The sequence below is a fragment of the Lontra canadensis genome, unplaced genomic scaffold, assembly GCF_010015895.1.
Source record: "Lontra canadensis isolate GAN:19392208 unplaced genomic scaffold, GSC_riverotter_1.0 scaffold64, whole genome shotgun sequence".
Classification (NCBI taxonomy): Eukaryota; Metazoa; Chordata; class Mammalia; order Carnivora; family Mustelidae; genus Lontra; species Lontra canadensis.
This window is the reverse complement of record NW_022631058.1, coordinates 10,040,342-10,063,384: the sequence shown is the minus strand read 5'-3', so window position 1 is coordinate 10,063,384 and position 23,043 is coordinate 10,040,342. Positions and strand designations below refer to the sequence as shown.

General features: G+C 42.1%; 1 protein-coding gene and 1 non-coding gene across 2 annotated transcripts in view; both read right to left on the bottom strand.

Annotated features, from left to right (window-relative positions):
- Positions 1-23,043, bottom strand: part of KCNK13 (potassium two pore domain channel subfamily K member 13) — a 107,631-nt gene that overhangs the window by 65,499 nt on the left and 19,089 nt on the right. The gene's annotated exons all lie outside the window — the stretch shown is intronic.
- Positions 7,254-7,393, bottom strand: LOC116879983. Its single transcript, XR_004385152.1, has one exon. It is a non-coding gene; the product is annotated as a U4 spliceosomal RNA (small nuclear RNA).

Below are 23,043 nucleotides of genomic sequence, written 5' to 3'. Positions count from 1 at the left end.
TTGGATCAGAAACCCAAGAATCCAGCCCCTGCGGGGACTGGCCTCCTGCCACCAGCATTCCCCTCCCAGCCTGTCCAGCTGTCGGGGGAGCTCCTCGTCTCCAGAGCAAACCTCCTTTTCTGTCCCTGCTCTTGCCAAGGCCCTGGACAATGACTTATAACATCATGTAGCCTCAAGGAAGGACAAAACATTTGTTGGACTCTTGATTATTATCACCTTTTTTTTGACCCAAGATCTTTTCCTGAGAAACAAATTATAAATTATGAAATAAATGGAGCTCTTGTTCCTGACTCTATTTGGGCAGGAATTGTCACCTGTCCTTGTCTGTTTGGAGCTGGGAGGGGATTCAAGAAATGTGGCAAGAAGAGAAATAATTCCTTCCTTGAATTTGGAAGGCAATGGATTTTGTAGCTAAAGACCCTAATAGGATTTTAAGCCTATTAGGACACTATCATTCTCAATGACAGCAATCCAGGGCCCCAGGATGGGAGGCACTAATCTGCATATCCAGAGTGTCCCCACACATGTAGAGTGTCCCCACAAATGTGTAGGAACTTGTGTTGCTCAAACATTGGTTGTTCTGCTATTTGCTTTTTTCTGAACATCAAATGACACCTCCTACCCCTAACAGTCATCATTTTAGACACGGGCTACAAAGGAGATAAATTGGGGTGGGAAGGCACTTCCCCATAGGCGATAAGAGAAGATCTCATGTCTTCAGGGGAGGCGAAGGATGGTGACCCAGTTTCATATGGAGCTGAGAGAAGGAAAAGGAAGTCAAAGGTCTTGATGTTGGAGGAAGCTTCAAGGACTGGAACAGAAAGGAGACCCTATAGGTGAGAGACAGCATTGCTGAATGTCTTGGAGGGGGAGAGATGGACCCCACACCCCAGAGCCCCACCCCCACTTTTGTAAATAGCAAAATGGAGCAGGAAAGTAGTCAACGTCCCAATTTAGGACGACCATATCTCACAAGGAAAGGCATTCCTTGGGACTCTCCCATCTTCCTTGCTAAGCCTGAGTAGAGCAAAGCTTCCCGTGGGCTTTCCTGGTTATCCTATGAGAACACATGGTTGGAGAGAGAAATGGACAATGGATATCATCCTCGTGGGACAATTCTGGAAGAACCCTTCAGATTATCACACAAAGGCTTCCAGGAAATTTCCAAAAGATAAAACAACCAACCAAATTATGTAAGTTCCCAAACATGGTAATGCATGTTGTGACAAGGACATGGAGTCCTGTTGCCAGCTGGGGGCTTGTCATGTGAAGGGAGGAAAGTGGCTTCAGAGAACTTGTGTTTTCAGTAAGGCTGAAACTCACCAAAGACTTGCCTGCAGAGGAATGGATTTGAACTAGCGTCTACAAAAAAGAATGGTATCGTTTTAAAGGAGGGACATGCCCAGAGACTGATTCCGTTCCTGACACCCAAGAAGAACGCAGGAAGAGGCCAGGCAGTGTGAAAAGGAGAAAGCTCGAGGGGTTGAGTGAGGTTTTTATTCCGTGGTGTCCTTGAGGATGAACAAGCGTGCGAAGGCTCAACTAAGCAGAGGAAATGATGTTGAAGGGAAACAGGGCAGTGGAGGGAGGACTGTGAGCTGTCAGAGAGGAAAGATCAGGAGAGGATCTTGAGGATGACACTGGACCAAAGCAGCTGACTCCTGCCAACCGGATGTGTGCAGAGACAAAGTGGCTTGAGGAAGCTGGGAGGCTGAACTTGAGCATGTGGATAAAATCCATGCTTCGTTCAAGCTATAGAAAGAAAGGAGAGTCTTTTTTTTTTTTTATTTTTAAAGATTTTATTTATTTACTTGACAGAGACCACAAGTATGCAGAGAGGCAGGCAGAGAGAGAGGAGGAAGCAGGCTCCCTGCAGAGCAGAGAGCCTGACTTGGGGCCTGATCCCAGGACACTGGGACCACGACCCAAGCCAAAGGCAGAGGCTTTAACCCACTGAGCCACCCAGGTGCCCCAATAAAGGAGAGTCTTATAGATCTCTCTGGCCCAAGGGAGGGATGGGGACTCCTTTCTCTCCTTGGGCTGGAGGGGATGTGCTCGTCTCCCTGTATTTTTCGATTTCCAAAAACACCTGCATTGTTTTTCATGGGAAGAGTTCCTGGAAAAAATAACCCAGGTCGCCTTTAGAATTCCTGAAGTGTTACTTAACAAAGCTCAAAGTCCTCAGACTCGAAGGTCTGATATCTTAGACGAAAGCTTTCCGACTCAACTGGAAAATAGCAACCAAAGAGAGAGAAACTTAATGTGAACATCTGAGGAAACACATCATACCGATTTAGAAGCTCTGTGGAAAGGCTCCAGTTTCCAAGGACTATGTATAGACAAGGGGAGGAATTTCACGGGAAGACACGGGAGACAATATACCATCCATGTCACTGACTGCCAATAACCAGGAAGGCGGCAGGATTGAGGACAACGTTCAGAGCATGTCTGTGTTAGGGTAGGGGTTGAATTTATGGGTTCTGGGGTCCAACCATCCAGGACTGAATCCTGCCTTTACTGCCAGGCATTTGAGCAAAGGCAAGAGTTTTGCTTCACTCCTTTAAGACACTTTAGTAAATGCAAGAGCTTTGTGCCACGTCTGGCATCCAGCGAGCTTTCTCTGTGATGGTGGTAACTATAACCAGGACCACACCAAGGTGTGGATCTCTGCCTTTCACCTGAATTAACGTGGCACCCACATATCCGGAGTCCATTCCAATAGGCCATTCCTGAATATATGGCCCCACCCCCTTGTCTCAGGACTGGTTTTGACATACAAGGACAGGACCCACTCATTGGGATCACTGACCCAGGACGAGATATCAGAGGAGGGTTCTGACGAAGATTCCCGAAAAACAGCGTCCAGTCCGTTCTGTACTGAGGGTGATTTCAGAGAGAAGGAGCAGTCAGAGCTCATAGGGACCGAGTGTCCACCCGTTAGCAGACAGGGTTCTAAACGCCTTACCTCTGTCACTCCTTTACAGCTCGACACAACTCGTTATCATCCCCCTGCCCCTGTTTCAGATGGGGAAACCAAGACACAGAGGCTCCAAGCCCCTGGCAGCAGTAATTCCAGCAGTAAGCTGAGGCCCGCCTCCTTGTAAAGAACACAGAAGCATCTGTTGGAGTCAAATACCTTAGGTCTTGGATGCAAATGTGATTTTAAAAGTGGCAGCTGTTCAGAATATTTTTTCAAAGTTATTCCACTGTTTCATGTGTACAAATGACAGCTGTAAAAATAACCACTACTAATTTGACGAAATTACTGTTTTCCTTGTTCAATCTGCGGCTGCAGACGTAGAGGTCTACCTAATCACCCTGGGGCTGATGAGGCCTTCGTCTTTCATGAGGCAGGCAATTTTCTCTCCGGGAAAAGGAAAAGCCTTTTGTCCTGGAGGTCGCCAGTACCAGCTAGAAAGTGGCTTATTAAGTGTAATTTCATTATGCAGAATCAACTTCCAACTCAAATTTCACTAGGGTTTAAATACCACTAAGGCTTGAGAACCACCCACTGACAAAAAAAAAAAAAAAAAAAAAAAATTAAGTCACAAAAAATGCAGCCGTGGCACCTGTTACGGAGCTTTTAGGGTGGAAAGCAAACTCGCTTCTTTGCATCAGGTTTCTCCACAAAAGCTCTTTTTAGTTGCATTTAGTTCTTTTTTTTTTTTTTTAAGATTTTTATTTATTTATTTGACAGAGAGAGAGAGATCACAAATAGGCAGAGAGGCAGGCAGAGAGAGAGGGAGAAGCAGGCTCCCTGCTGAACAGAGAACCCAATGCAGGGCTCGATCCCAGGACCCTGAGATCATGACCCGAGCCGAAGGCAGAGGCTTTAACCCACTGAGCCACCCAGGCATCCCAGTTGCATTTAGTTCTTTATTTATGGCTAATACCTAATTATCTGAGTGAGATGACCTACACTATTTACACCAAAGTGGGACAAATGCCAAAGAAACTTTATCCAAGGGCTTATCCAAGCCCTTACGCCCTTCTAACACAGAGAAAAGCAAATTAATTTTAATATTGAATTGTGAAGAGAAAGGCAGGAGAAATCTGAGCCTGGGGTAATATGCTAATAAAACCACAACTCAGGAAAACTCCCAAGCTGGGCCGTTAGTCAGGCTGTCTGTACCAACCAGAAAAGGACGTTTGCTGGAGGGGAAGAAACCATTCTGTACGTCAAAGCCAAATACACCAAATTTGGGGGGGGCTGTTTGCCCTGCTTGCTTCCTCTGGAAGGAAAAAACATATTTATTGGGTAGGAGAATGAATGTGCTTCTGGGACTTTCTCCCTTAAGCAGATGTTCCAAACCCTTCTGAATAATTCTGCAAATATCACACCCAAGTGTATTTTACTCTTTGGCTCTATGGTCAAGTTTTGACAAGTGCTGATGTGCTGTTTCGATCCCACGGAGTCTACTGTGCTCTGTGATAGCAATCAATGCCTTTCATCTAGGGTCCTCAGAGCTTGCCTAAATGATCAGCACCTTACTCCCAGTTGTGCAACATGGGAAGTTGTTGAGCCAGAAACAACCTGTCTAAAAGCTCACAGAAATCAGTCAATCCCCAATTGTCTAGAACCCGACTAATGGGTATTTCTATTTTTCTTGGGATTTATCATACCCTCAAATTTTAGGAAAAGGAGGCCATTAATAAGAAACAAGTTGTATCAGAGATTTATTTAGAGCATATACTGAAGTCACCAAGGAGGTGGGCTGAAACAGAGTAGAGAGAGTTCCATTTCTGATCCTCTGCAGACTTGGTGGCTGTTTGTAACAGTGTTGGAGGCAGGGCAGAATCCTGAACAAAGGTCTACTTGCTGAGATAGAAGAATGGAATAATGTAATTAATTAATTAATTAATTAACTTGGTTTTTGGTGCAAAAAGGTGTAGACTAATGTATTTTAGAAGTATTTCATCTCAACTATGTGAAAATCCTACAAAGTACAAAGTACAATTGTACAAAGTACAATTTGGAAGGAAATCCACAAAAACAGAAGTGGTGACTCTGCTTAGGGAGATAATGGGTGATTTTTATTCTTTTTTTTTTTTAAGTTTTATTTATTTATTTGACAGAGAGAGGAGCACACACAAGGAGGGGCAGCAGCAGAGGGAGAGAGAGAAGTAGGCTCCCAGCTGAGCAGGGAGCCCGATGTGGGGCTCAATCCCAGGATCCCGGGATCATGACCTGAGCCGAAGGCAGACACTTAACCGACTAAGCCATCCAGGCACCTCTATTCTTTAATTTCAAAAGATGAATACAAAATTGTCTTCTAAAGGTTTATAATGGGATCCTAGTACTGCTTGATGGCAAGAGAAGCCAATCAATGAGACCAACTGCATTCCCCAAGCAATTTGGATGAGACTTTTATGGTCTCCAGAGGACTCTGTCTGTGATACAGTCACTTGACCTTCCGTGTGAGTGGTTATATAAATTGCAGCATTTTAAAATTCTAAATTTCATCCTAAGCAGTGAGAGCAAGAAATCACAGAGGGTTTTTTGTATGTCTGCCATTTCTGTAACTTCAAATTAAATATCAATTAAATACCTATTAAAAATACAATATTTTCCATATGGTATCACCTAAACTTATGTGTGGATCCAGTGGTACTTGGAGAACCCTGCCGTAGAAACACCTGGGTCCTCTAATTTGTGTTTTAAAGCCTTTGAGGAACCTCCAAGTTAGAGCTGGATGCACAGAGTCGTAGAAAGGGAAATGTGAGGCAGGTGCAGGAGACCCAGAGAAAGTCCGAGAGAGTGATGTCTCCTGAGGATCTTCCAAATTTTCTGTTCCAGGACATTGAGAGAGGGCTTGGGTCTTTGTGATGTACTCTCCTTGTCTGCTTAAGTCACTTTGAGTGGATGTTGATAAGCATGTTTTAAAGGCTGGAGGTTTGGGTACCTGGGTAGCTCAGTTGGCTAAGCGACTACCTTTGGCTCAGGTCATGATGCCAGGGTCCTAGGATTGAGTCCCACATCAGGCTCCCTGGCCGGTTTCTCCCTCTCCTCCCAGTTCCTGCCCTTTCTCACTATCTCTTTCTCACTCTCTCCAATAAATAAATAAGACCTTAAAAAAATAATAAAGAGTGGGGGTTTCACCTTCTTCTCCCTGGTGGTCAGATGCTGTAGGGCTCTGCACCAGTGGGTGGTAACAGGACATGCTACAGTGGGGTTTCCTAGCTCCCATTGCTTTTTCCAAAAGCCAATCTGTGTTGCAATTCTGTCTCGTTTTCCTCCTAGTGCTGCATACTGGGTCTGCTGTGATGGTTTGACCTAATTGTTTGCTCCATATATGGCAGGTGGAGGGTGGTCCTACCTGGGGACTAGGAGCCTTTGCTTTGCTGCAGCTTAACGGGACTTTGAATACTCTCTCATCCAGGATGGGGAATAAGATTTGTAGCCGCCAGCTGGTTATATGGCGTAGAGGTGTGTCTGTGTGTACAGGAAGTGGGGTTTATGCTAATTGGTAAAATAAAATATAGAAAATGTAGAGCGTCATCCCTCCCCCACGCCACACACAGCTACACTTCTTCCCTTGGCAACCATGTTTATCGGAACTGATCCACCCCCCCCCCAAGATTCAGCTGATTGGATGATGACTACACACCTGACCCACATCTGGCCAATCAGAGGCTCTAAAGAAAGTAGAGGCGGGGCTGCAAAACAGGAGGAAGCCATTGCTCCTCGTTTCAACTTGGGAGATTGTGAACTCCCTGGTCTGAAGGGTGGTGGTTGGCAGCCAAGGGCGGAGAGAAGCAGAAAGCAAAAGTGAAGAGGACTTTAGAGCTTTTGTGCTTCCTGCACCACAGTTCCACGAACTCTACCCCGGTGTCCTGATAATACAGGCTGTGTTTTGTCTTGAGCTACTCCAAGTGAGTTCCCAGGACTTGCAAGCAACAGAGTCTGGACGGAGGCAACACGGAAAGCACTCTCCAACCTCCTAATAAACTTGTGCCCAGTTTTTGTAGGAGAATTAGGTGTCGTGGCGTTTCATCACATCCTGCAAGGAGGACTAAAGGTTCAGGTATCGCATCATCTGAACAAGGGTGAGAATAACTGCTCTTACTTGTGGGGAGAAACAAGAAGCCCTTCTTGGGGTCCTCATCCCAAGGCATCTCAGAAAAATCAGGCAGCAGATTAACAGCAGCAGAAAATGCTGACTCGAACACTGACCCTCAAGGAGGCACAAGGGTCGGAATCACCTGGGGAAACTGCGGTGTCTGTTTTAAATGGAGTCACCAGGGACCCACCTCAGGCCTACCAAATCAAAAACTCTATTCCAGTGGTCAAGGCAGTGAGACATTGTTTTAAGTTTCCTAGGAGATTTTCAATTAGCAATAATCGCGCCTCGGATAAACCTCATTGGCTACGATACTGCCACTGCGCAAAGCTCCTAGGAGATTTTAATGTGCACCCCTGTTGGGACGAGCCACTTGATCCCAAGACAAAAGGAAATGGAGAAAAGGAAAGAAAGGAAAGAAAAGGAATCTTGAGCTTACAGATTAATATAGAGACAAATAATGTTAACCACAGTGGTTCCTTGACAGCCTTGCCTTTCTGTACAATGCAGTAATAAAATTCCTCTCTAGCTGAGGAACAGTGATTTTCTTGCCCATGATAATGAGCTTTAAGTCCAAAATGGCTTAATTTATGCTCAGTACACACTTTCTGAAGATGTAGGGTAACAATGTAATCCATTAAAAAGAAATTGGACTTAAGTAAATTTGCAATGTGTGTGAAATTTTAAAGTAACTTCTACAAGATAGAAAATTGGAAAATAAAGATAAGCATAAAAAAAATACATCCTGGGGCGCCTGGGTGGCTCAGTGGGTTAAGCCTCTGCCTTTGGCTTGGGTCGTGATCCCAGGGTCCTGGGATCGAGCCCCACATCGGACTCTCTGCTTGGCAGGGAGCCTGCTTCCCCCTCTTTCTGCCTGCCTCTCTGCCTACTTGTGATCTCTCTCTGTCAAATAAATAAATAAAATCTTAAAAAAAAAAGAAAGAAAAGAAAAGAAAAAAATTCATCTTATAATCACATCACCTGTTTGTGATTTCTATTGCACTGTTTGGATTCATATCTTCATCTATTCTATCAGACTATTTATGTATTTTTCCTTATAGAAATGGGACATATTGTTTTGTATTTTCAATTTCATATATCATGAATATATTTCTATGTCAAAATACTTCTTATATATTTCAATAAAAATAAAATATATATCATACTTCTTATAGCTTTATAGAATTCCATTTATGGATGGATTTATGAGGATTAAATGAGACAATGTATATGAAATATGTGGTAGACACTCAAAAAAAGGCAGCACATAGTACCGTTACTAGAATGTACTGACAGTTTCCCTATTGATGGAATATTAAGTTGTTCCCAGGAATGGGGGTATTGATTTTTACTTTATTACATGCTTACTAGACATTTAAATGACTCTTTTCATTAACTGGAAACATTCTTCTTATCCAGTTGTTTTTTTTCTTTTTACTTAAATGGTAAATATATAGAAGTTTTCTATTTTCACTCGTCACATCTGTCAATCTTATTCTTTGTGACTTCTAGGTTTAAAAAGCTAAATTCTCAGGGCACCTGGGTGGCTCAGTGGGTTAAAGCCTCTGCCTTCAGCTCAGGTCATAATCCCGGAGTTCTGGGATCGAGCCCCAAATTGGGGTCTCTGCTCTGCAGGGATCCTGCTTCCTCCTCTCTCTCTGGATGTCTCTCTGCCTACTTGTGATCTCTGTCTGTCAAATAAATAAATAAAATCTTAAAAAAAAAAACCAACTAAATTCTCACTAAGATACCATAATAAATCTTAATACATGATCAGTATCCATATAAGAAATAATTAATTTAAATGCTTCCACCAAAATGGTTATGTTAAACACAAGTTTGGGACAGACACAATTCTGGACAAAACTTTAACTTACAGAAAAAGTCTTATAAGGAAGCACACTGTCCCCAGTGGAGAGGATAAACCTGATGATACCGTGACTCATGTGTATTGCAGCCGAGTCCTGCCTCCCTCCAGCTGACTTGGGAAGAGGACTCCATCTCATCAAGACACAGGAAAAGGAAACAAGTTAAGCAAGAGCGCCACACTCTAATGGTGTTTTTCCTTCCACAGATTACAAGAGATAGAATCTATTTTATTACTGAGATAAGGCGCTTTGTACTTGCCTCACCTCTGATGATTCAGTTAAGGGACAATTATACAATGCTGTGACTATGCTCTCTGGCTGTCAGAAGAAACAGTCATTTTGAGAGGTCATACGAATGCCTAGTTCTCATCTAGTGGCAGTGAAGGAAGGGTATAAGGATGTCATGATCAAAGCACATGGTAGAGAGTTTCCATTTATTAATCTACTTGACCAGCATTTACTGAGGGCGTGCTGTGTGCCGGGTACCGGGCTAAGTGCAGACACCCAGAAGTGAGAAAGACATGGGGGCCATGGGTCCATATAGGCAGCAAGACCTAAGCACCTGGGAGATTGCCCAGCTTTTCCACAGAGGGAAGCCTGAAGCAGAAGTTAGGAAATCTGATGTAATGAGAGAAAGAAGCAAGAGGGGATAGTGGCACCCCCCACAATCCCATTAAAACGAATCCTAGTACAGCCAAGCCAATCATACACTAGATCAGTATTTCTAAAAGCCAGGCAGTAATTCAGTTATAGAAAAAGCACATTCGAAATATCAAGAAAGATTTAGGGCTGCATTTCAGGGTTCCATGAATGAAGATTTGCCATAAAGCTCCAGCCCTGGGAAAAGAGGTCATCGAGTCTTCTGGGGGTAGGGATGTGTGGGATTCCACCCTACAGAACTGCACAGCTCATCATGTTCTCCACCGGCAAATGGGAGACAAATGGAAACCGCAAACCACCCCACTCCTGTCCTCGCTCCATGGGGCCCTTCAGCCCGTGAGCAATATTCCCACCACTTCTGGTTTAGGCAGGGCACCCTGGAGTGGATCAGGGGTTCCCTGGAGCATAGCACTCAGAGCATCTACCATTCTTCCCAACTCACCCCTGACTTATTGAAAACGCAGAGCTGGCAATGAGAAATTGGGGCATGGTAACAGGTTCTATTAAAAAAAAAAAAAAACACCTGTTGGGGCACCTGGGTGGCTCAGTGGGTTAAAGCCTCTGCCTTCGGCTCGGGTCATGATCCCAGAGTCCTGGGATCGAGCCCCGAGTCAGGCTCTCTGCTCAGTAGGGAGCCTGCTTCTCTCCCCTCTCTCTCTGCCTGCTTATGATCTCTGTCAAATAAATGAATAAAATCTTTAAGAAAAAAAAAAAACTATCAAGGAAGAATAAAATCAAGCAGATATGGACCTGAATCCATCTTCATGGACATAGTTTTGAATGAACTTTTCTTCAGCAGTGCTTGGTGAACAATAGCAGTTCCATGCCATGTTTTGGGGGAGTGTTATGCTCAACTAATAAATTCGTTCATGGTAGAATCTGACGCTTGTGAAAGTGACAAGGCAGTCTAGAAGAAACATGGGCTTTTCTAGAAAAAAAAAACAAAACAGATGGACCCACTCCCCCTCTGGCTGCCTGTGGGGCAAGGACCAAGTTCCCTAAGTCTCAGTTTCTTCATCTGTGAAGTGGGGACGCCATCGTCTCTCTCAGAGGGTGCTCTGAGGCTCAGAGGGGAGGATGACATAAATCCACACTTTGCACAGTGCCTGGCGCACTGAAGGGCTCAACAAATTTAATTATTATAATTGAGGCACCTACTTGGAGTGTGTGCCCAGTGCTCAGAAGAGATTCAGCCTCGGTCCAAAGGAGGTCCCTAAGGAATGGTGGCTGCTTGCTCTCCTCCTCCTTTTGTTGTTTTTTTTTTTTTTCCTTTTGGAGAGTGTTAAGATGCTTCCCTAAAGACAAAGAAATGAACACTTGCCTTCTCTATCCTGCCTCCTACCCATCGTCTTTATTCACTGAAAGGTTTTCCTGCTGCTTCTAAATGTTCCTTTCAACATCTGTCCATCATGTTTCCTTATCTTCTGCCTGCAAACTTCAGAATGTCTCTTCCCTCTTCACTGTGGCTTTACCACATCTGTGTTTAGTAAGCTCCATTAATCACCAAAAGACCTCTCCTCTCTTCATTTAATACAAATTGTTGGAAAGAACTTGAATGGATGGATATGGTATAGCACTGGGTTCCTATATCTTTCCCAAACACACACCAGCTTATAAAAACAGAGAGGGTTTTTCCAGAGAGGAGATGTTAAAAACATTTCAGTGTCTTTAAGACTGGAGCTCCCTTTTCCAAATGAAACTGATTTTATTTGTAAGTAACACACCTGCCAATGTTGAAGTAAGTATGTACATAAATGTAATTCTTAACTGCCTTTCTGATCGACTTTCTATATCCCCTGGCACTGGAAACTCCAAGACTCTCCTTGAGCCCATTTTCTAAACCTCATATTCCTAAATCACCTAAATCCTAAATCCAAAAGCATTCCACCCCACTCAAGAACAGGGTATTAAAATGTCCAGTACCCTTTATGGGTCGCTTAGTGCCCATAAATAATGAGGTATTTATGGTACAATCACTCTGGCAGTGCTGACATCTCTCGATGTTCTACATTCCAGTTTTAAGAGCAGTTTTTCCCCCAGACGCTGGGGCATTGTCCAAAATCAACATGGACAGTATCCAACAAGACCTCAGAGATGCTATTTTTCTTTTACTATGTTGTGTCGACTGCCTACTGTACAGGGCTTGATACATTTTTAATTACTCAACTGAGTTTCCTTTAAACTTGTCACTTTTCACCATTTCCAGTTAATGAATCTTAATTTCCCAGAGGGAAACCTTTTTAGCCTGTCACAAAGTTCAGGCTTTTCTGGTTCAATTCTCATTTATCAAATATGCTAAGGAGAAAAGCTCTTTCACCTCCTGATTTGAGATGACCAGACGGAAATCAATAGGAATGGAATAAAATCTTCATGCACCGTATCGAGAGACGGGACTGCCCTGTGATCGAACTAGAAGCAATTAAAAAAATATATATGTATATATATATTATTAATATATAGTATATGTACACATATTATACATAATATGGGTATATATTAACACATATTATACATAATATATACATATTATACATAATAATATATACATATAATATATATAAATTATGTGTGTGCATATATATATATATAAAAAATGGAGGACTCAACTTCACAAATCTTTTTTGATAAAAAGCCAGCTGACAAGATCACTTGGTTCTTAAATCTTAAAAAAAGACAAGATGAACCTCAGCATCTACATGAAGAGAAAGGAAAGAAGTCAAACCCCATGATGAATGGCAGGTGACAAAGTCCCTCAGACCAGGGGACTTTGGGGTCACTAAGAGGAGCATCCATACCTCATCTTTAGTAAGTGGCTGATACATAGGAGTGGTGGCCTATGTAGAGCCATAGCCAGCTTTCCAAGAGAATTCAGAAATCAAGATTTTTTTTTTGTACTAGAAATCTGATTTTACAAGGTGACAACAAATTCACGTTTTCTCAAACACTGCTTTCTGGAGCTGGCTGGTATGGGCTCGAGAGGGTGGATTTGCGCCTCTTTTCGCTACTCAGGCCTTCACCGGACTTCACATTCCTAGCTTGAAGCCAGCCATTGTGGGGGAGGGGTGGTGAGGATATTCACACCACAGAAATAGGTGAATGGTACAAATCAGCGTTTTGTTTGTTTTAACCTGTTAAATATTAACTAGGATATTACCATCTGCAACTCAAATAGATCATGTTGCCTTTGGCCAAAATTGCAACTTCTAATTTGAATATTAAGCAAGCAGTAGGGTTACATAACCATGAGGAAGTATTCTGTATTCCAAGACCAGTATTTACAACGGAGTACGCGTACCCCTGCAACCATAGGGGAAGTGTGAGCTAAGAGTCAGGGGAACAACCCAAGCCATTGGAACACAGGGACAGAGACACAGGGAGGCATCTCTGAACCATGTCCCCCACCCTATGAAAAGAGGACTCTGATGAACAGGACATTTCTAAAATGCTTGTTTCTTCCCCACTGCCCTGAGGGTAATGGTGATTGATGCTCCAACCATGATCTCTCAAGACATCAGAACATCATGAAAGGTTTTCTGAATCATCAGGAAAAGCTGAGACTGGGCTACGTGATTGAGCAACACAAGCATCCAAGTCCATGTTCAAACAACCCCAAGTGGATCAACTCCCTTCCCTCATTACCGAAGCAGCAGGGATGATCGAGGGTACAGGTTCCCCTTTTCTCTTCGTTCAAAATCAGCCAAACCTCAGTCTGGTTCTCAATTCCTGTTTTCTGTTACATGGAGCCTTGGGCAGTCTGGGGAACCCAGTGGGTCCCTTCTCAGAATGACTTTTTAAGTGAATCAGAGGCGACGTGTAGAATTACAAAAGCAACCATATTAAAACATGCGTGTGGCATAGTGCATGGATAATCGTTACACAAGAGTGGGTCTAACAGCTACGACGATTTGAAAGTCTCAGAGAAGGGGCTGTGAGGGACGTGCTGCCCTGCAGTGAGAATACATCCGGCTTCTCCTGGAGACCAGTCTTACAGGGGCTGCTCACGTAAGCTCCTGGTTGATGCCTGCATTCCTTACTGAAGGAAAAGTCTGAGGTTGCCAAGATAAAGGTTAGTAAACATAAAGACAATTATTTTCCCACCGAAGTTTATAGACCCTCTGAATTCTATCCACAGCCCCAGGTTAAGAACGCCTGTAGTCAGACTGAGCATTGTAGGGACTCAATTCCGTTTTGACAGAACTAAACTGAATTTTTATGTTTGATATGGGATGGGGGCTGGGTGTGGTTCTAAGGCTTAGTTAAGAAGGGAGAAAAGAGAGGGGAGGAGTCAAGATGGCGGAGAAGTAGCAGGCTGAGACTACTTCGGGTAGCGGGAGATCAGCTAGATAGCTTATGTAAAGATTGCAAACACCTACAAATCCAACGGGAGATCGAAGAGAAGAAGAACAGCAATTCTAGAAACAGAAAATCAACCACTTTCTGAAAGGTAGGACTGGCGGAGAAGTGAATCCAAAGTGACGGGAAGTTTGACCGCGGGGGGAGGGGCCGGCTCCCAGCAAGCGGAGGAGCAACGGAGCACAAAATCAGGACTTTTAAAAGTCTGTTCCACTGAGGGACATCGCTCCAGAGGCTTAACCAGGGTGAAGCCCACGCGGGGTCAGCGTGGCCTCAGATCCCACAGGGTCACAGAAGGATCGGGGGTGTCTGAGTGTCACAGAGCTTACAGGTATAAGAACGGGGAAGCCGGCTACAGAGACAGAGCCGAGGAGTGAGCTCACAGCTCGGGGTTACCTTGAACCGGTCGCAAGCTCAGTCAGCTCGGAGCGCGGCCGGAGGCCAGGGTGACGGGAGTAATTGGGCGCTGTTCTCTGAGGGCGCACTGAGGAGTGGGGCCCCGGGCTCTCAGCTCCTGCGGGCCGGAGACTGGGAGGCTGCCATCTTCATTCCTGCCCTCCGGAACTCTACGGAAAGCGCTCAGGGAACAAAAGCTCCCGAAAGCAAACCTGAGCGGATTAGTCAGCTTGGCCCCTGGTAAGGGCGGTGCAACTCCGCCTGGGGCAAAGACCCTTGAGAATCACTACAACAGGCCTCTCCCCCAGAAGATCAACAAGAAATCCAGCCAGGACCAAGTTCACCTACCAAGGAGTACAGTTTCAATACCAAGGAGAGCAGCAGAATTCCAGAGGAGGAGAAAGCAAAGCACGGAGCTCATAGCTTTCTCCCCATGATTCTTTAGCTTTGCAGTTAATTTAATTTTTTTTTCAATTTTTTTTCTCTTCTTCTGCAAAATTTTTAAAATTTTTACCCTTTTCTTTTTTAACGTTTTTTAACTAGTTTATCTAATATATATATTATTTTCCTTTTTATATTTTTTCTTTATTCGTTTTCTTCTTTTCTTTTCTTTTTTTTTTTCCCTTTCTGAACCTCTTTTTATCCCCTTTCCCCCCCCCCTCACGATTTGGGATCTCTTCTGATTTGGTTAAAGCATATTTTCCTGGGGTTGTTGCCACCCTTTTAGTATTTTACTTGCTCCTTCATATACTTTTATCTGGACAAAATGACAAGGTGGAAAAATTCACCACAAAAAAAAGAACAAGAGGCAGTACCAAAGGCTAGGGACCTAATCGATACAGACATTGGTAATATGTCAGATCTAGAGTTCAGAATGATGATTCTCAAGGTTCTAGCCGGGCTCGAAAAAGGCATGGAAGATATTAGAGAAACACTCTTGGGAGAGATAAAAGCCCTTTCTGGAGAAATAAAAGAACTAAAATCTAACCAAGTTGAAATCAAAAAAGCTATTAATGAGGTGCAATCAAAAATGGAGGCTCTCACTGCTAGGATAAATGAGGCAGAAGAAAGAATTAGCGATATAGAAGACCAAATGACAGAGAATAAAGAAGCTGAGCAAAAGAGAGACAAACAGCTACTGGACCACAAGGGCAGAATTCGAGAGATAAGTGACACCATAAGACGAAACAACATTAGAATAATTGGGATTCCAGAAGAAGAAGAAAGAGAGAGGGGAGCAGAAGGTATATTGGAGAGAATTATTGGAGAGAATTTCCCCAATATGGCAAAGGGAACAAGCATCAAAATCCAGGAGGTTCAGAGAAACCCCCTCAAAATCGATAAGAATAGGTCCACACCCCGTCACCTAATAGTAAAATTTACAAGTCTTAGTGACAAAGAGAAAATCCTGAAAGCAGCCCGGGAAAAGAAGTCTGTAACATACAATGGTAAAAATATTAGATTGGCAGCAGACTTATCCACAGAGACCTGGCAGGCCAGAAAGAGCTGGCATGATATATTCAGAGCACTTAACGAGAAAAACATGCAGCCAAGAATACTCTATCCAGCTAGGCTATCATTGAAAATAGAAGGAAAGATTAAAAGCTTCCAGGACAAACAAAAACTGAAAGAATTTGCAAACACCAAGCCAGCTCTACAGGAAATATTGAAAGGGGTCCTCTAAGCAAAGAGAGACCCTAAAAGTAGTAGATCAGAAAGGAACAGAGACAATATACAATACCAGTCACCTTACAGGCAATACAATGGCACTAAATTCATATCTCTCAATAGTTACCCTGAATGTTAATGGGCTAAATGCCCCAATCAAAAGACACATTATCATCAGAATGGATAAAAAAAACAAAACCCATCTATATGTTGCCTACAAGAAACTCATTTTAAACCCGAAGACACCTCCAGATTTAAAGTGAAGGGGTGGAAAAGAACTTACCATGCTAATGGACATCAGAAGAAAGCAGGAGTGGCAATCCTTATATCAGACCAATTAGATTTTAAGCCAAAGACTATAATAAGAGGTGAGGAAGGACACTATATCATACTCAAAGGATCTGTCCAACAAGAAGATCTAACAATTTTAAATATCTATGCCCTTAACGTGGGAGCAGCCAACTATATAAACCAATTAATAACAAAATCAAAGAAACACATCAACAATAATATAATAATAGTAGGGGACTTTAACACTTCCCTCACTGAAATGGACAGATCATCCAAGCAAAAGATCAACAAGGAAATAAAGGCCTTAAGTGACTCACTGGACCAGATGGACATCACAGATATATTCAGAACATTTCATCCCAAAGCAACAGAATACACATTCTTCTCTAGTGCATATGGAACATTCTCCAGAATAGATCACATCCTGGGTCCTAAATCAGGTCTCAACCGGTTTCAAAAGATTGGGATCATTCCCTGCATATTTTCAGACCACAATGCTCTGAAGCTAGAACTCAATCACAAGAGGAAATTTGGAAAGAACCCAAATACATGGAGACTAAACAGCATCCTTCTAAAGAATGAATGGGTCAACCAGGAAATTAAAGAAGAATTGAAAAAATTCATGGAAACAAATGATAATGAAAACACAACGGTTCAAAATCTGTGGGACACAACAAAGGCAGTCCTGAGAGGAAAATATATAGCGGTACAAGCCTTTCTCAAGAAACAAGAAAGGTCTCAGGTACACAACTTAACCCTACACCTAAAGGAGCTGGAGAAAGAACAAGAAAGAAACCCTAAACCCAGCAGGAGAAGAGAAATCATAAAGATCAGAGCAGAAATCAATGAAATAGAAACCAAAAAAACAATAGAATAAATCAACGAAACTAGGAGCTGGTTCTTTGAAAGAATTAATAAGATTGATAAACCCCTGGCCAGACTTATCAAAAAGAAAAGAGAAAGGACCCAAATAAATAAAATCATGAATGAAAGAGGAGAGATCACAACTAACACCAAAGAAATACAGACAATTATAAGAACATACTATGAGCAACTCTACGCCAACAAATTTGACAATCTGGAAGAAATGGATGCATTCCTAGAGACATATAAACTACCACAACTGAACCAGGAAGAAATAGAAAGCCTGAACAGACCCATAACCAGTAAGGAGATTGAAACAGTCATCAAAAATCTCCAAACAAACAAAAGCCCAGGGCCAGACGGCTTCCCGGGGGAATTCTACCAAACATTTAAAGAAGAACTAATTCCTATTCTCCTGAAACTGTTCCAAAAAATAGAAATGGAAGGAAAACTTCCAAACTCATTTTATGAGGCCAGCATCACCTTGATCCCAAAACCAGACAAGGATCCCATCAAAAAAGAGAACTACAGACCAATATCCTTGATGAACACAGATGCAAAAATTCTCACCAAAATACTAGCCAATAGGATTCAACAGTACATTAAAAGGATTATTCACCACGACCAAGTGGGATTTATTCCAGGGCTGCAAGGTTGGTTCAACATCTGCAAATCAATCAATATGATACAACACATTAATAAAAGAAAGAACAAGAACCATATGATACTCTCAATAGATGCTGAAAAAGCATTTGACAAAGTACAGCATCCCTTCCTGATCAAAACTCTTCGGGATAGAGGGCACATACCTCAATATTATCAAAGCCATCTATGAAAAACCCACCGCAAATATCATTCTCAATGGAGAAAAACTGAAAGCTTTTCCGCTAAGGTCAGGAGCACGGCAGGGATGTCCATTATCACCACTGCTATTCAATATAGTACTAGAAGTCCTAGCCTCAGCAATCAGACAACAAAAGGAAATTAAAGGCATCCAAATCGGCAAAGAAGAAGTCAAACTATCACTCTTCGCAGATGATAGGATACGATATGTGGAAAACCCAAAAGACTCCACTCCACAACTGCTAGAACTTGTACAGGAATTCAGTAAAGTGTCAGGATATAAAATCAATGCATAGAAATCAGTTGCATTTCTCTACACCAACAACAAGACAGAAGAAAGAGAAATTAAAGAATCAATCCCATTTACAATTTGCACCCAAAACTATAAGATACCTAGGAATAAACCTAACCAAAGAGACTAAGAATCTATACACAGAAAACTATAAAGTACTCATGAAAGAAATTGAGGAAGACACAAAGAAATGGAAAAATGTTCCATGCTCCTGGATTGGAAGAATAAATATTGTGAAAATGTCTATGCTACCTAAAGCAATCTACACATTTAATGCAATTCCTATCAAAGTACCATCCATTTTTTTCAAAGAAATGGAACAAATAATCCTAAAATTTATATGGAACCAGAAAAGACCGCGAATAGCCAAATGAATATTGAAAAAGAAAGCCAAAGTTGGTGGCATCACAATCCCGGACTTCAAGCTCTATTACAAAGCTGTCATCATCAAGACAGCATGGTACTGGCACAAAAACAGACACATAGATCAATGGAACAGAATAGAGAGCCCAGAAATAGACCCTCAACTCTATGGTCAACTAATCTTCGACAAAGCAGGAAAGAATGTCCAATGGAAAAAAGACAGCCTCTTCAATAAATGGTGTTGGGAAAATTGGACAGCCACATGCAGAAAAATGAAATTGGATCATTTCCTTACACCACACATGAAAATAGACTCAAAATGGATGAAGGACCTCAATGTGAGAAAGGAATCCATCAAAATCCTTGAGGAGAACACAGGCAGCAACCTCTTTGACCTCAGCCGCAGCAACATCTTCCTAGGAACATCGCCAAAGGCAAGGGAAGCAAGAGCAAAAATGAACTACCGGGATTTCATCAAGATCAAAAGCTTTTGCACAGCAAAGGAAACAGTCAACAAAACCAAAAGACAACTGACAGAATGGGAGAAGATATTTGCAAACGACAAATCAGATAAAGGGCTAGTGTCCAAAATCTATAAAGAACTTAGCAAACTCAACTCCCAAAGAACAAATAATCCAATCAAGAAATGGGCAGAGGACATGAACAGACATTTCTGCAAAGAAGACATCCAGATGGCCAACAGACACATGAAAAAGTGCTTCATATCACTCGGCATCAGGGAAATACAAATCAAAACCACAGTGAGATATCACCTCACACCAGTCAGAATGGCTAAAATTAACAAGTCAGGAAATGACAGATGCTGGCGAGGATGCAGAGAAAGGGGAACCCTCCTACACTGCTGGTGGGAATGCAAGCTGGTGCAACCACTCTGGAAAACAGCATGGAGGTTCCTCAAAATGTTGAAAATAGAACTACCCTATGACCCAGCAATTGCACTACTGGGTATTTATCCTAAAGATACAAATGTAGTGATCCAAAGGGGCACGTGCACCCAAATGTTTATAGCAGCAATGTCTACAATAGCCAAACTATGGAAAGAACCTAGATGTCCATCAACAGATGAATGGATAAAGAAGATGTGGTATATATACACAATGGAATACTATGCAGCCATCAAAAGAAATGAAATCTTGCCATTTGCGACGACATGGATGGAACTAGAGGGTATCATGCTTAGTGAAATAAGTCAATCGGAGAAAGACAACTATCATATGATCTCCCTGATATGAGGGAGAGGAGATGCAACATGGGGGGTTAAGGCAGTAGGAGAAGAGTAAATGAAACAAGATGGGATTGGGAGGGAGACAAACCATAAGTGACTCTTAATCTCACAAAACAAACTGAGGGTTGATGCGGGGAGGGGGTTTGGGGGGGTGGGGTTATGGACATTGGGGAGGGTATGTGCTATGGTGAGTGCTGTGAAATGTGTAAACCTGGCGATTCACAGACCTTACCCCGGGGATAAAAATATATTATATGTTTAAAAAAAAATAAAATTAATTAAAAAAATTAAAAATTAAAAAAAAAAAAAGAAGGGAGAAAAGACACTGCTCAAACCTAGAGTGGGACAACCCGATGTCTGCCTTACTCTACTGCCTGGTAACCCAGCTTCTTCAAAACAACAGCTTGCAGAAAACACTCATTGGTAACATCAAATACAAATCCACTAATGAGAAAAATAAATACAGAACCAGGGCTATGGGTTTTATTTCGGTTTCATTAGGATTCTCAAACTAACTTCTCCAAACTTTAAATTGTGGCTTTGAATCAAAGCTCCACCACTTCCTAGTTGTGTGGCTTGAGGCAAAGTCTTTAACTCTCTGTGCTTCAGTTTTCTTATCCACAGAAGGAGGAAAATAACAGCACAACCTCATAGGATGGGACATTCTGTCTACAGTGTTCAGTGTGGTACCGAGGAAGACTACAGTCCATGCTAGCTGTGGAAATAACAAGATTCTTGCAAACTGGTTAAGAGAATATTTAAATTTAAAAGGCTGTCCAAAATTTGGCAGTCCCTATACATATTTAAAACTAAAAATATGGGGCACCTGGGGTGGCTCAGTGGGTTAAAGCCTTTGCCTTCAGCTCAGGTCATGGTCTCAGGGTCCTGGGATCGGCCCCCGCATTGGGCTCTCTGCTTGGTGGGGAGCCTGCCCCCCCCCCGCCTCTCTCTGCCTGCCTCTCTGCCTACTTGGGATCTTGGATCTCTCTCTGTCAAATAAATAAATAAAATCTTTAAAAAAAATGTTTTTTTAAATTTAAAATATGCTTTATAGAGCTGTAGTACTAGCAAATAATTAGAAATAAATGACATGTCCTGCAATAAGGGGAAGAGTTAAATTTTTGAACATCCATGTCACTGTTGTGTATCTGGGGAAATTGCAGAAAAAAATCTATAAAAACCATAGTGGAACACTTCTCAACACATCCTATGGGCCAACATTATCCTGCTATGAAGATAAGGGGAAGACATCACAATGAAGGGGAAAAAATAGGTGAATATCTTTTTTGTATATAGATGCAAAAACTTTCAACAAAATACTAGTAAGCCAAATGCAGAAATGTATGAAAAGCACCAAATGGGATTTATCCCCAGAATCCAAGGTTGGTTTAATATCTAAGAATGCATTAATTCAATATGATAATATCAATAGTCAGAAAGATAAAATCACATGATCACCTCAGGTGCAGAAAAAGTAGGTGACAACAATCCCACATCCATTTGTGATAAAAACATTCAACCAACTAGAAAGAGAAGGGAACTTCCTCAGACTGATAAAGGTCATCCTACCAACAAATATACCAGAACTAATATCATATGTACTGGTGAAAGACTGAAACACTTCACCTTAGTTAGGCAAGGATGTCCCCCCTCACTGCTTCCATGCAACACTGTGCTGGAGTTTCCAGCCAGGCAGGACATGAAAGAAAAGTCATCCAGACTGGAAAGGGAGAATTAAAACGAGCTCTATCCATAAATGACAGGATCTTGTATACGGAAAGTCCTAAAGAATCCTCTAAAGAACTTTTAGAAGTGGGATGCCTGGGTTGCTCAATGGATTAAGCCTCTGCCTTGAGCTCGGGTCATGATCCCAGGGTCCTGGGATAGAGTCCCGCATCAGACTCTCTGCTCAGCGGGGAGCCTGCTTCCCTTCCTCTCTCTCTGCCTGCCTCTCTGCCTACTTGTGATCTCTGTCTGTCAAATAAATAAATAAAATCTTTTTTTTTTTTAAAGAACTATTAGAAGTAATACATGAGTATAACAAAGTCCTAGGCTATGAGATCAATCTACAAAATCAAGTGTATTTATTTTATTTTATTTTTAAAGATTTATTTATTTATTTGTCCGAGAGAGAGACCACAGCAGGGGTAGAGACAGGCAGAGGGAGAAACAGCCTCCCGCTGAGCAGGGAGCCCAAGGAGGGACACGATCCCAAGACCCGGGGATCATGACCTGAGCTGAAGGCAGAGGCTTAACCCACTGAGCCACCCAGGTGTCCCTCAAGTGTATTTTATACAATTGCAATGAACAACCCAAAATAAAGTCTCATTGTCAATAATGCTAACTAATCAGGAATCAGTTTAACAAAAGAAGTGAAAAGACTTATACCTTGAAAATTATAAAACATTATTGAAAGAAAATTAAATGATCCCATGTTCCTGGATTAGAATGCTCGGTATTTTTAAAATGGCAATATTCTACCAATTGATATACAGATTAGGCGCGAGGCTTCTTTGCAGAAACTGAAACACCAAACTTAAAATTTACCTGGATATTCAAGGAACTCATAATAGCCAAAACAATCTTGGAAAAGAAGAACAATGTTGAAAGGCTCACACTTCCTGATTTCAAAATTTACTACAAAGCTAAAGTAATTCAGACAGTGTGGCGTTGGCATAAGGACCGATAGGGAGATCGATGGAATAGAACGGAGAATTCAGAAATCAACCCTCCCATTTACGGTCAACTGATTTTTGATGAGCCAGCCAAAACAATTCGATGAGGGAAAGAATAATCTTTTCAAAAACCAGTGGTGCTGGAAATGGACATCCATATGCAAAAGAATTAAGTCAGACCCATATCTCACACTACATACAAAAATTAACTCAAAATGGATTAACCACATACATGTAAGAACCAAAGTACAAACTCTTAGAAGAAAACATGGGTATGAATCTTTCTGACACTGGATGGGGCAGTGGTTTCTTGGATAGGACACGGGAAACATCAGCAACAAAAAGAAAAACAGATCAATTGGACTTCACAAAAATTTTAAAAACTTTCGTGCTTCTCAAGATACCACAAAGAAAGTGTAAAGACAACCCACAGAGACGAGGACAATATTCACAAATCATATAT